The sequence below is a fragment of the Meleagris gallopavo genome, chromosome 8 (genome assembly GCF_905368555.1).
Source record: "Meleagris gallopavo chromosome 8, MGAL_WU_HG_1.1, whole genome shotgun sequence".
NCBI lineage: Eukaryota > Metazoa > Chordata > Aves > Galliformes > Phasianidae > Meleagris > Meleagris gallopavo.
In genome coordinates this window covers 6912623-6927374 of record NC_139411.1, presented here as the reverse complement: position 1 = coordinate 6927374, position 14752 = coordinate 6912623, and the positions used below count along the sequence as shown (strand labels likewise).

The following is a 14752-nucleotide window of genomic DNA, read 5'->3' as shown; positions in this document are numbered from 1 at the left end:
TATCATGTTGGCCTGCAGTGCCAGAGGAGGCTGTTGGTGGTATGACAATAGAGGTTGAACCTTCTCACCAACATTCCATTCCATGTTGCTGCCATGTGACAGATGGCAGCAGAGGGGCAGTCTGACAAAATGGTGTCTGACATGGAAGTGTGTATGAAGCAAAGGGCTGGAAATGAATTCCTCCTGTGAAAAAAATGACGCTCATAGATATTTGCTATACATCTGTGTGGATGTGAGCTCAGAGAGGCAGTGGGTGGTGTGTTTCAGCAGTGGTGACAGCAACAGTGCTTCACCTTCACTGGTGCAGATTTTTCTGAGAGCACCATGCTCTCATCGCTTGTTCATTGCTGGATAAAAAGCAAAGCTAATTAAAAAGAGGAACATATTTGCAAAGGAAAACACAGTATTTTAAGTGCCAGAGCACACGTAATGCTACGTTAGAGCTATGTAAGTTATATTGTGGATTATTCCTAGAAAATCAGCTAATTGTATTATAAACACACAGGGCTAAGTAAGTGTGCATCTGTGTTGGAATATTTCTCCCTTCTGTCCTAAAGCAGAAAAAAAAAATCATATAAAACATGTAGGAAAATACCTGTACTATTAAGACCAAAAAACCCAGATCCCACAAGACCAGCTCTATGACTAAAGCTGCATATAAAGATGCATATCCATGGAACACTTAAATAATATTGCTACAGGTATGTAGACATCAGATCAGCCCAGGTGAAGCTCCGATGGTGTCAGTGGCATCTGCTCTGTGGCTTTTCTTTGCACAACCGTGGCACGGTTCAGCAGCTCTTAAGAATTCATTACAAAACCAACATGACATCTAAAGAATGCACTCTGGTTCTGTTACCAATCACATTGGATAAAGGATATGAATTCCCACAAAATATTTTTCAGGGTGAAGTGAGTTAATTTCTAAATGGTGTTGAGTATATTGCACTGTCTTGCAGGAGCAACCATACAAAAAAATTCAAAAGATGATTCAAAAAAACCATACCAGTTGCATCATGTGCCAGTCCCTCATCTTGCTCATCCAGCCAAGAAAGCAATACTACTGACTTTGTTAGCCCTTATTTCTTTAATCTGAACTAACAGTAGGTAAAAGAAACAACAGACATTAAATGCTTGTAAAGGTATTTCGCTTTTGCAAAGCAATAAGGCACTGATAAGAGAAAAATGACCTAACTTGTGATTAATTTTCTATACGTGTATTACTATTAAATGCGTAGTATGTCTTGGCAATACACATTGTTGGGGCGCAGGCAAAACGATAATGTCTTCCTCTATGCCTTTAATCAAAATACTAATTTTAGAATATGTTTCTGGGCTACGTTCATTTAAGCAATAATCCTGCAGATTCTCTGTGCTTAAGCCAAAAGCTTCTGAGGATGGCAAGTGTCTGTCTATCCATCTTGAACTTGCAGAAGATACGTGCACAGAATGTGTTCATTTAAACTGAATTCCAAATAAAAAATTCCCCAAGCTGATACTGAATCTACAAGGTGCACCTGGGTGCTGGGAGTATCACAGGACTGCAAATCCTAGCCTCAGCTTTTTCTAGAAAACCAGTAACCTTGGACACTAATGTATTAAAATTGCCAGGTAAATTCTGCTTTTAAAATGACAGTAGATTTCCATGACTCGTGAAATGGCACAGTAAGCTGTAACCAACACCTTCCTGTTCAGTGACTAACAAACTAGGAGGTTCTCATGCAACCATAAGCACTGATGTAGAAAACAGATTTAAGGGTTATTATGCTTCTATCTGATACATACATTTTAATTCATTCGCTGAATATGCAAACTATATGTTTAACCAAGTGCTTATAATTGGCCCCAGGTGTAAGATTCTAAAGATCATTATCATGTCTCCCTACTGATACTCTTGTGTATCCACCTAGAAAGAGGATACCCCATATTAACATAAAGAATTAAAGGCAATATGAAGAGTGCATGCTAGGGACATCCACCACTTCAGGGGAAAATGCTGGGCCTGTTTCTTTTACTCCTCACTTCAATATTTCATAAGATCAGATATTCTCTTACCAGCAGGATTCCCTTTTTCCTTCTCATTTGAAAAACCTTCATCTCGTATTTTAAATATGTATATTTGTTTCTCTTCTTTCTAGCGTCTGATTCCCCTCTATTTTATCCCACCTTTGCACCACTCCAGGTCATCTACAACCAGATAAATAGTGCTTAATATTCTTATCTGCAGCTCTTTCTGTGCTCTTTGTACTTCCCACAAAATCAAAAGACTCCCAGGACACCTGGACTATAACAGAAGTACAGCCCCAGGGAGAAAATGACGTTCATTTCTCCTAGCTAGTGTCTGCACTACTACTCATGATTTAGATGCATCAGCAGCACATGCTGCTGTTTTCTTAGCATCAAGTTCAGCCTTCTAAACACAAACTACCACACTGCTTCTGCCAGGATGAAAGGCGCAGTTATTTATTTAGGTGATTAGAACAGTAAAGAGTTCTATTCTAAATAAAATAAGCATTAAACAATCTTTTTCCATCTACTCACTGTCTTGCTAAGTATTTTGGAATCAGCAAGACAATTTCAGCTGTTGAATTTTCACCTTAATAAGGGTTGTTATCTTTGAAGATTTTCTTAAGAGTTAATAATGAGGTATCTCTTTTAAAATGAAGTGAATTAAAATGAAAATGCCTCCAAATCCTTTTTCCCTCTGGGTACCTAAGTATGTCTTGAACTAATTATTGTCAGAAATTTTATCTCTGAAATGATAACTTCTTTATCTTAAGTGCTTTCTGAGGAACATGAAGAAAATAATGTTTCATGCAGTAGTTTGTACCTCTGTATGTAACTGATGCAGCAGCTGAATCTGGAGTCGTAGGAGGGATTAAATGCTATGAACATAGAGCAGAGTGCCTATCACTGCCTGCGATGGAAGAACAAAGTCCAGGTGATACTGTTCTTACTTTAGTAAGTGAACAATACATCGAGGACAGTAGTCACCTTTCACCACTCTCCTTCTTTTCACATAAAAACTAAATCCCCCTCAGCACCTCTCCTTATGTTACTGATTTAACTGTGTGCAATATTTGGCCTCACTTTTTTCAATACATACAGCTACATTGCCAGAGTATCATTTTGTTCTTGAAAATGCATTGCATTGTATTTTATAAATGTAACATAAAAACAAAATCAGAAATCTAAAAAATGCTTATAATACACAGTTTGAAGTGATATTGAAAAATGGATGAAAGCCAGGCACTCCTTAAAAGCTTATCCACCTCCCTCTGCATTCAATGTAGGTTTACTATTTTATCAGTGCTTATCTGCTATTACTTTCACTATGTGCATCTCTGTGGCTTGAGTTAGTTCTGCAGTTGACCTGCATTCTCAGTAGAGGTTTCCTTTAGCTTGTCTGTGTTGTCCTCTTTTCTGCATCTCTGAGAATTACACGCACCTCAGTCATGCCTGTTCTTAACCACCAGCATCTAGGTGAATATCTCCCTTTATTTCTTATTTTACTCACAGTTACTATTACATCTTTCTTACATTCAGAGTATTGGATTTTGTGTTCTTCCTCGATGCCATTTTGGTAGGGTATCGTCCTGGGTGTTGGTTGAGTCATATACACACAGATTTGAGGTGAGGATCTGCTGATTCCAGATCTTTGCCACCGGCTTTCCAGTTTGACCCTGGCACCTCGTGTACCCCACTTTATGTGAAATGAATTAGAAATAGCCTTACCTCTGCTAAACTGTATTCCAGGGATGCACTCATGCTTGCAGAACTCTAGGAGTTCCCTGATTTCAAATGATTTAGAGGAGAAAGTATTTTTCATAGCTATTTTTATAGTAAGGCAGGAAGGGCAGCAGTTTTATTCACTATTTTGCACAAAACTTTTGGTCTGTAAGAGTTTTCTAATCGATTTTTCACAATGTGGACCAAAGACATATTTTTAGTCATTAAAATGCCAGTCATGCTGTTTAGAATTTGTCCTTGAGCCTTGTGACAGCCATCTGAAGCACAGCCACTATTATTTATTGCATGCATTTCTAAAATAGTTCAGTCTCTTTCCAGCTTGCTGCTATCTACAGTTAATAATTATTAACTCAGAGAAAAACACCTTCAGCATCTCCAGGCTTAGAAGTACAGCAGAACCTTGCTAAATGTCTTACTAGATAAATCAGCTATTGAACCTCTGGCGCCAGTGTTTCTGGCAAAATCTCTTGGGAGATGGCTTCAGAAGTCCATGAATCAAGGGAAGGCACCTGCTTACAAGAATAACATTTCTTCTGTTTTGCATTTGTGAGAATCCAGCTTTCTTACTTGACAGGAAAGCAAGTGGCTAACACTCACTGCAACCAAAATGTTTGACTTTCACAGCAGATTTCAGAAAGATTCAGTGGTAAGGAAGGACCCTGGAGACAGTGAGAGCGTGTCCTTCAGCTGGTGATGAGGTGAACCAACCAATTCCTTCTGAAGGAACAGTCGAGCAACCTTATAAATTGTATCTCCAACAGGCCGAGGTTGCTAGTTAAGAATCATCTAATTGGCCACTTACATTCTCCAGGTGATTCCCAATGCCTAAAGAAAAAGGAAACAAGCACCGAAGGAAAAAAAAAAAACAAAAAAACCCTTATAAGACAAAACATTTCTGATGTGACATTTCATGATTTTTCCAAATGATTCTGAGTATACAGTGTTACTGAACTTAATGTTCCTGCTGAGTGCTGAGACATTCAGTTAATTATTGAGCTGTAATGGGTAAGTCACATAAATTTAGATAAGGTCAGCTCTTTTCTCAGAGCACGTGTTACTGCCACGTGCACAAAAAAAAGGAAAAGCAATTGCATTTTTTAATCTGCATCTTTGAGGTCTTTATTTTCATTGCCATTTAATACTAAAAATGTAATCTAGTCACTGAAAAAATGGAATTTCAGCTTTCATTTTTTATCTTTGGATGCTTTCACATGTTCTGACGAGAAAGATTAGGGTCAAATATATACAGGGAATAAAATTCTTTCTGAAATCCTGAACTGTATTTTGAAACTGCTGTTTGCTATTGGAAATGTCTGCTTGTTTTTTGTTTTTGTTTGCTTTTTTAATGCCTCAAAGTTAATTGAAACTAATGACTTTCATATGAAAATTTAATATAACTGAGGAAATATTCATGGAAACAATAACACTGTATTTTATTCCTTTCTGCAGTCTGCTTCAGCTGTAAATCTGGACTCACAAACTGGATTGCTCTTAGAAGGATCCTCTCTGAGATGAGATAAATGAGAATTAATACTTTCCATCATTACGTACCTTTCCATAGCGTTGCCCAGTCGGTAGGAATTTTCCTTAAGAAAGAAAGGGAGATCATTCTGCAGATCTGTCGCTGCACCATCAGCTATCTTTTGTCATTTCTAAGCATTTTCTGAATGTGGCTCACAAGGCTCATCTTTGTTTTCATCTGCTGAGTGATGCTGATGATCTCTCCCTGTGGATGAATGTTAAGATGAATGCTGTCAAATGGAAACAGACAGATACATTTGATGCTCTTATATATGTATTCTTTTGCTGTTTGCTTTCTTGCCTGTTACATTTCATTTCTTAATATGTGTAACTCTATTGCTATCTTATTCACTCCAGAATTTTCCAAGATTATAATTTATCAATATTGATCAGCTTAGGAAATGCATACATATAAAACAGAGGGAGCCTACAAACAGGAGGGGAATCAACTCTTTGAAAGAGTAGATAACAGCAGGACAAGGGGAAATGCTTTTAAGTTGACAGAAGGAAGATTTAGGTTGGATGTCAGGGGGAAGTTCTTTACAGAGAGAGTGGTGAGGTGCTGGCACAGGCTGCCCAGAGAGGTCGTGGATGCCCTGTCTGTGGAGGTGTTCAAGGCCAGGTTGGATGGGGCCCTGGGCAGCCTGGTCTGGTATAAATGTGGAGGTTGGTGGCCCTGCATGTGGCAGGGGGGTTGGAGATTCATGATCCTTGAGGTCCCTTCCAACCCTGGCCATTCTGTCTGATTCTGTGATTCTGTAAGATTTCATTGAATTCCAGCCCGTTATTCTGCTACATTTGCATGGAGTTATTAGAAACAGTCTGAGTTATTTTTTCTATTTTGCCACTAACTTATGTTTCCATAGGTTGGGTTAAAAGAAATCCCAAACACACTAGATAAATTTCCATAATAATGTCAGTAGTGGAAAGATATTTTTGAATTCTGAGATTATTAGTCAACATTTCAGTAACAAACTGTGGTGAAAATGTTTCTCCAGCCTGATTTAGAATAATTTTTATTTATACAAAATGATATAACTTCCATACCTATAAATCAAGCTGAAAGAACATTTTTTTACTTATGTTTCAGGAGCCTCAAAATTCCTACTGACTCAGAGGAAATGTTAGACATTTGTATTCCTTGGGGCATTCAGGCTATGTGCATACCAACTAAGCTGGAAATAAAAATAAGCTATATCAGACTTAAATGAAATATATGCTAATTTGTTTTAACAGCTAGATACTGAAGGAAACATATTTTAAAAGAAATGAAATACTGCATCGTTGAATTTTAGGCATGTACAGTATGATTTTAATTGCTATCTAGAAATGCTTTTGCATACTGTAGAAACACGGCTACTGAGGACGTGCAGAGAAAAAGGCAGTATTTTACAAAGTAGTTTTAATTAGAACTGATGAAGTAGTTCAACTAGTCTGTTACACCTAAGCAGGTCTAAATCACTTAGATGTGGTGTTTTGAAGCATTATGGGTGGACAGCTCTTAGAAGAAAGGGCAACAGCAGTGGCACGGTGTAAGGATTGCCCTGGACAGGTTTTAACTCAGTTCTCACTAAGCTGGTCCAGGCAAATTCTACCACAGCACTGCCCCAGTAAAGAAATGATAACATCAAGCACATGATAAAAACATAAATATAGGAACATTGTCGTAGGAAGTCAAAGGCAATCCTCTGAGCCAAGTACCTAAATAACAATGCAGCTGCGTGACTGATAATGGACACTTCTTTATTTAAATGTTATCCTGTTGCATGGATTTAGAAAGCAGTAGGTAGCACTAATGTCTGAAAGCATGTCAAATGCTCAGCACTTCATTTCAATAAAGCTGGATTCTCTTTCAACCAAGTAGGAAAAATACAGGACTGAAGTGCAGCTAGGCTATCACATATCTCAGCAGAACGAGTTTCTGCTCATTTCTGTTTTCCCACACATGTACGCAAAAGAAGATGCAGTGATGGTGAACTGGTGAAGACCTCAGCTTGCAACCAGCAGAATTTCCTACTGAAATTATTAAATTATATATATATATATAGAGACGTTATTAAGTTTATTTAATATTAAATTAAATATATAATTATTGAATTTATCATATAATTATTTATTATACAAAATTGTGTTTTTTGTGGACCTAATGCACAGAAATAGTAAATACACACGTATACGAGCAGTTATGCAGATACTTCTGTATATGACATTTCCCCATTGTTTTCTGTCTTCATTATCTCAGAAAACAAGTTAATCAACTTTTCAAACTTGTTCTAATTCATATTTCTAAGGTACTATGAAAATTAAGTTATTTACATGGTTTACAAAAGTTGAAAAGAGATCCCCTCCAACCTATGCCTCTATCACTTTATGATTCTATGTTTCTATGACTCAGAGAACCGTGCCAGCCTCAGCTGTGCTGTGACTCTGTGAAAACAATGTAAATGGCTTTATTTTAGCAAGGACAAATTGAGGGCTGTTACAAAAATATAGCATTATTACTTAGTAATGGGCTTAGTGTATCAGCAAATAAGCTGAAGTTGGAGAAACCAGGAAGATTACGGCTGGATACTCTCAAAATACTTGATTATTACAGGGAAAACTAGGCCTTCCTAATGCTCCCTGCATTGAAATTGCTGATACCTGAGCAAGCCAATGGGAACATCCATCTTTGGATAACAAGTCCCTGGTCTGCAAACTGATGGAGGGTGGCACAGTAACTGCGCCAATAGCACAATCTACTCATCCAGCTCTCACACTCTTTTCTGTGTGTTCTTCACATCTACTGCTGTGTCTCTTGTTTCTGGAAGTAGTAGTACAGTTCTGCACCACGTGAAGCAGATGAAATGAGCTTCTAGTCCATCTCCCAGGACAATAACACCCATTTAAATCAATTTAGTATAAAATCAATTGAAGAGAAAGTCCTCAAGATGAAGACACATCAAATATTAAACTGATACGGAAAGATTGTGCACTTGATCATGGCTAGATCTTAGTCTGTAGTCTGACAGTAGGACTCTCAAGACTATCCTTTTACTTCAGTAGTCAGAAGCACAAGCTGTACAAGTAATGTGTCCCTTTCTGAAGTTATTCAAAACAGCTGTAAATTTTGCATCTTAAATATGAGGCTATAAAAGCACAGTGGCAATTTGTTAGATGTCGGAACACATAGTAGAGGTTCTCAACTTTACCTTGAATTATCTCTAGGCTGCTTTCATTTTCTTATATATATATATATATAGATATTAATTTAGAGTTTGCCTTCATAATAATTTTCAAATAGTTAATAAGGTGATTCTACCACCACTTCCAGGTCAGCAGACAGTGTATGTGCCCCCCCTGAGCTGGTACAAGTGTTCCTGGTTCCTCTGATCTGCCAGAAAAGTGTGATGATAGGGAACAATTTGTTCCTTGATCAGTTTCACCTAAGAGCTGCACCACTGAAGCTCCACGATTGTTTTCTGAGTGGGTATTCATAGTGCTGAGGATGAAGACATTACTTGCCAGGGCCTGAGAAAGGCAGTGGAATGTAAGAATACCCTGGTCAGTCTATGATACAATTTATCTTAATTTTGGGAAGGAAATTGAGAAGCTGAAGGAAATTTCAGTGGGAACGGTAAAGTCATTCTGTATGAAGTAGGAACAAGTCAAATCTGTGCTAATGCTGTTGATGTTTACATCAGTGCTCAGAAGCTGAGAATGACTGAAAGAGGATGACTGTGCGGTTAAAGCCAGGCCGCCTGACTCAGGAAATCTGAGCTCATTTCCTGGCTTTGCTATCTCTTCAGCTTTGCGCAAGAGATTTAATCTCTCCACTTAGGATTTTTTTTTTTCTTCCTGTACCATAGGGGAACAGTTATGCTCCAAATTGTTCTAAGAATAAATCCATTAATGTGATGGGTACATTCAAGTTCAGGCAAAAAGGCATACAAAAGCTTTGGCTGGTGTTCGTTATTTAAAGAAGGCCTTTACGCTGCCTATGGGGCAGATGTATCAGAGTTCTCAGCCCATGTGTGCAAAGGTGCTGGTGGAACTGGGCTGACACTGCCAGGAAGGCTCACCCAGGGCAGCATGCCTAACTGCTAAGGAGGAGGCTGTACCAAGTGATGCTTATCAGCAACAGGGCTTTTTTTCTTCCACGCGAGTGCAGCTTGAAGTTACCCTATGGCCCTCCTCTTCTGGGAGGGCTGCAAAGCAGGCGTACAAGGGCTAAGAAATTATGCTAAATTTCAGTCAAAACAGAAAAATGAAACTTTGAAAATCTGAAGCTCAAGCACAGAAACGCAGATACTGAAACAAAAATCCCCAAACAGGAGAGAAGCAGAAACATACGCCCCAAATAAAGGCACGGGTACAAAGGCTGTGGGTTGTAAACACTGAGCCGCTGCAGTCACCTGAGCAAGCTTAAGGAGTCCCAGGGAAAGAACCGTGCAGAAGCTTTGAGACTGTCTGCTGGTTGGAGATCAGGCCAGGAAACAAAACCAGCAGTGCAACAAGAAGAAAGGCCTGGCCCCACTTGGCTGGCAGCACTGCTTTGGGCTCCTCATGCAGCGGGCACACATCTGAGTACTCTGCGTGCCTCCCTCAGAGCTGGGATACCTGCAGGCCTATCTCCCTACGCTGTAACACACAGCCCGTTATTCCGCCCGGCTAACGGCCTCCTTAGGGCAGACCTGCAGTCCCCTAGGAGAGAGAGCGAAGGTCAGCCCGCTCACACCATCGCCTGACTGCCGCGCGGAGAGCAGGGCGCGCTCCGCCCGCCGTGACGTCGGGGTGGGGCGGGGGACGCGGAAGGGAGGCGGCGGGCATGCGCGGCGGGGCTGAGCGCTCCGCCACTGCCTCCGCGGACCAGCCGGGCGGGGCGGCGCGGGGCGGGGCGCTCGGCGGCCGCTACCTGAGCGCGCGGCGCGGCGCGGCACGGTTCGAGGAGGGGGGCGGCGGCTCCGGCCTGCGCCCGGCACGGCGGTGAGTGCCGCGGCCGGCGCTGTGCAGCGCTGCTGAGCGTCCCTCAGCGGGGGGCGGCAGGAGGTGGCTGCGGCATCGCCGGCCCCGCAGGCCGTGCGGCCGGAGGGAGGGGAGGGGAGGGGAGGGGAGGGGTGGTGAGGGCTCTGCCTGCGGGCTCAGCCCCCGTGGGCACGGCCGCACCCTTGGGCACGCTGCGTGCCGGCGGGGCTCCGCTAGCCGCCAGCCCTGCCCCAGGTGTGTGCGGGGCCGTGTGGGCGGCGGGCAGGAGGGCAGGCCGGCCCCGCTCGGCCCGCGGTGTCGGCTTCAGTCGGGCGTACCTGCAGGCTGCGAGGAAAGCGCTGAGATGTTATTTTCCGTGATGTATTTCAGCTATACTGCGGCTCAGATTTTCCTTGCACCGTCCGGAGCGCATTAGGCGCGTGGGGGCGATTTCTGCGCGGTGACACAGCTTTGCTTTGCATCGCGCACGGCACGGCTCTGCCGCCCGCACTTTGACACGCCGTGAGCCGCTGGCAGCCGCAGCGCTCGGCTCGCAGCGCTCCGGCCTGCGCGGCAGCTCCGTGCTGTAGCGCCGCGGGGGGAGCCGGGCAGCGGTTTGAGGTAAGAACGGGAGCTGCGGTACGATGGCTTGGGGATAATCGGCACGGTTGGTGCGTAGGGGTGGCGATTCCGGCTCTTAGCGGGTTTGTTTCTGTTGTACGTGGGCATCGAGGCTTGGTTTGGTGCAGAACAGGAAGTTCTGTCGTTATCACGGTGTTAGAAACAGAATGAGGTGGTGTCCGACGTCCCTTTTGTCGTGCTTTTGTGATGGGGTGCGCTTGAGGGATTTCTTGGAAGTTGGAAAATATGTTTTCTGAAGGGGTTAAGAAGTGCTTCATCATGTTAGTGTGACGCAGTGAGTATTTAGTCTTGTACAGTCATACTGAATGAAACCGACAGCTTCTCAAGTGTCTGATGGCTCACATAGCCCTAAATCATATGGGCCCATTTAGGATTCAATACTTCCAAGCTGAAGAGGTGTCACCAAGCAGTTGTTAACCTAGGATCCGTGTCAACATATAGTTTGCAGCAGCTAAAATGTAAGTTTGATCTTTGCCCACAGCCAGCACCTTTCAGAATAGTGATTTCTGTGTTTGGGCCCCAGAAACGGCCGAGTAGTGTCTTTAATCACAAGACTGCTTTGAAGAGTAGAAATATTTGGGGTTTTGGAGGTTTCTACATTAGTTCTTGTGCATTATGACACCTTGTGTTTCTGAATTTAATTATTAATATGTATGACTATATGAAACGTGAATAGTAACGAGCACAACCAACATGATGATCTCAATTAACATAGTCTTATACTAATAAGTAATCCTATTTAATGGAACTGTTCGTGTAAAAGCTTGCTGGAGTAAAACCTATTAGTTTTGGACCTGATCATCCTTTAAGATGGATTGATTATTTGGAATAAACCATTTGCAAAGAAGAATTGGCACAGGCTTTTCTCAGCAGAAAGCCATGGCACTTTCAGTCTTCAAATGAACATTGCTTGTGTGCAGCTCTTGAAAGAATGCAGGTCTGTGGAAATGGAGGAGACAAAAGGGAGTGAAAGGTTACAGTTACAGCTGTGGTTGTGGTGTTTTCTTTTTGCCACTGTTGCGAATTGTAAACAGCAGTGCCATTGCCTTAATTAGAAGCTTTCAAGCAGGATTAAATTCTTTGCCAACAAGGATACTAACAAGATGAAAATACTAATGGTGGTTTTGATAATTAGGTTTAAAATCCTGTATTGTGATTCAATTGAAGCGATACAAAGGCTTATGTAAATCTCTGTATAACTAAATGCGTGTATGTTAAAGTAAAATCAGAACAGTGTTAAACTAATTATTCCAAAGGTGAAGCTGAGCTAGTCAGTGTGGGTCTCTGTATTTCTTCCTACCTCTGGGACACGCATTGGAGCTCACTTCTGAACTTCTGTCAAGTTAGATGCAGTTTTGAGGATGTTCTGAGCATACCGTACCATTCTTAGTCTAAAGCAGCTTGATTCCTAGAGCCTTAGAGATCTGGATTTTACTTTCTAGCTACTTTCCCTCTGTTCTAAAGGGGAGGATTTAGCTGGAACACTTCTGTTGGCTGTATTGTGTGGTGAGACAAGACTCCTGGGGCTGTGGGGTGTTTTTCTCTGATTATGTGGGGAACTGGTGGCACAAGTTCTCAGTGAAATGCCTTTTCCACAGTACAGTTTGTTGGGATTTTCATGAGCTCTTAGTCCATGATGATTTGAGGCAGTGTTCTGCAGAGTGCATTTTAATGGCTTTGATTGAAGAGGAAATATGGTTAACGTTGGCAGTGCTTGCTCTGCTTGGAGTGCCTTAGCTTTTTAGCCAGAGGAAAACAACTGTTTTACTTTTATGTGGTGGTTGAACAAGTTTGGGGTCTGGAAGAACCCTTAAATTGCAAACAATTTCTGAATTGCAGAAGAACTCCTATGTTTTAAGCTTCATTGGCCCAGATGGCTTGTGACACGCTCAGCATAAGTTAAGCTTAACATCATGGGAGAATGTCCTGAATGTCCTGGGTTCTCTTGGCTCAGAAATACCGTGTGTGGTTTGGGTTCTGTATAGATACAAAGATTCTCAATAGACTATGAATTTGTGTGATACTTAGTTTCAGTTTGTGAATCATATTAATGATAGGAATACACATAAGAAAAACTTGATTTTATATAGTAATACTATTACTATAATCAATGTTTTTGATGAGTTGAGCTCTTGCTTCCAGCTAACACGCATCTCACCAAGGCAAAGCTTGGGAGGCCAAAGGTGCTGTTGTTAGAAGCAGGAGATGTGAGGAAAAGAGCAAAATCTTTCATTCTGCATAGCTTTGTCAATCGGGAAACAGACGATAATTAAAAACACAAAACAGAATGCCTCAATGTCCGTGTAAATCTTGCAGTTGTGAATGTGCTCTGAGATAGTTTGTATAAAAATAGCACTTTACCGCAGATGAATTGAGATGTTGAGTAAACAAAACTAATCATATGTCCCCACGCCCTATAAATTCAAGTAAAATGTGAGTGCAGGTGACCATCTCTGTGTAAATTAGTAAGCTGATATGGGAGAAATAGCTACTGTGGTCAAGCTGTCAGTAGTCATGTTCAATTATTTATGTTCCACGTCTACTTCTTTCAGTTTGTTAGAGAAACAGTTTTACTTTTCAGTTCTGATTGGATGAAAGTATAACAAGTATCTGCAGCTTCTACTGCAGTGTTTAAAAGCTGACCTTTATGGGTACATTCAAATCTGTGTATTGTAAAATCATTAAGAAAATGTCAAAATACTTACAAAAGGCTGTTAGCCTGTGGTTAAAAATATGTAATTTTTTAATTCTTTAGCAGACTTGCTAAGTTTGTTCTGGAATATTTTTCAGAGGGTTTTTTTTTTTTTGAGGTGGGGACCTGATTTGGAGCTTCTGTCTATGATGTGATTACTACAACTGCTCAGCACTAATGAGATGAAATTCCAGTGGCACTTTGAAAATCATTTTGGTTTAGAAATTAGCAAGTTTCAACTGAAAGCTATGATATGCTAATGTGGCTGCAGTATTTTTGATTAAGCATGGATTTTGAAGAGAAGTCAAATAAATATGATAACAGAGAATGCAAGCAGTCTACTATCATCTTGGGAGTATATACAAAACAAATGGATCCTCTTAACTAGTTTGGTAATAATGAGGGCAGAAATCAGTGGCCAGTTCTTGCAATGTAGGGTATTTACAGTAGTGTTGAACTAGAGTATGTATGAGGACTCAAGTAACCTGGGTAATAGCATAGTCATAGTCCCCACTGCACAAGCTGTGTGTCGACTTATTAAATATCTTAAAGGATATCTTCAGGGAAAATATTTTGGTAGGAGAAGTGTAAAAGGGTGGTTAGAGGAGGTTTGATGACCTTTCAGGACTTCCAGCCTTGGAAGAGAGACCACTTCTTGTAAAGACACAAAAATCAAATCTCTTAAAGGAAAGACAAATATGACCCTCCCTGCCTGTTTGCAGTATCCTCCTATATGAGAAGTAAGCTCTGTCAAATTAATCTTTCTAAGAGTTAGCAGCAGTGCTCAGGAACTTTTAAGACAGTCATGGACAGAATAAGGTTGGAGGCTCAAGGACAGGTTGGACAGGATTGTGGAGGAGATATCTGCGGAGAGTTCTAAAACTAAATATATCAAATTCAACGAATCCTGTGAACTGGAAATAGTTGAAGTCATATTATATGCTTGCCCCGTTCTTCTTTTTCCTGGTGCGTTGTTTTAAGACTAACATGGGAGACAGTATTTTCTTATTCATGGTCTTTAAAATAAGTTTAACTGCTGGAACTGGATGGATGAGCTACAGAATTGAAACCAGACCTCTGAGTTGCTGGGATCCAAACCCAGAGAAATACAGGGATTTGTTTACTATTTCAAGCTCTTGCGGTTTGTTTTCTTTCATGAGAGAAGTTTTAAAGATTTCCTCTGTTGTTCCCTCATCTAGTGTA

At 41.2% G+C, this 14752-nt stretch overlaps 1 protein-coding gene and 1 long non-coding RNA gene across 4 annotated transcripts in view; one reads left to right on the top strand and one right to left on the bottom strand.

Moving 5' to 3' along the window:
* Positions 1 to 678: 678 nt before the first annotated feature.
* LOC146543848 (uncharacterized) lies at positions 679 to 10690 on the bottom strand. The gene is made up of 3 exons (XR_014884608.1): positions 10554 to 10690; positions 5302 to 5476; positions 679 to 4575 (listed from the first exon to the last, which is right to left on the bottom strand). It is a non-coding gene; the product is annotated as an uncharacterized LOC146543848 (long non-coding RNA).
* CCSER2 (coiled-coil serine rich protein 2) overlaps positions 10061 to 14752 on the top strand; it is a 70995-nt gene continuing 66303 nt past the window's right edge. The window contains exon 1 of one of the 3 annotated variants that reach the window (XM_085229033.1): positions 10061 to 10236. The gene's annotated coding sequence lies outside the window, so the exon portion shown is untranslated. Of the gene's footprint in view, positions 10237 to 10694; positions 10837 to 14752 lie in introns of those variants that run through there. The other 2 variants (XM_085229031.1, XM_085229032.1) reach the window with 2 other exon arrangements.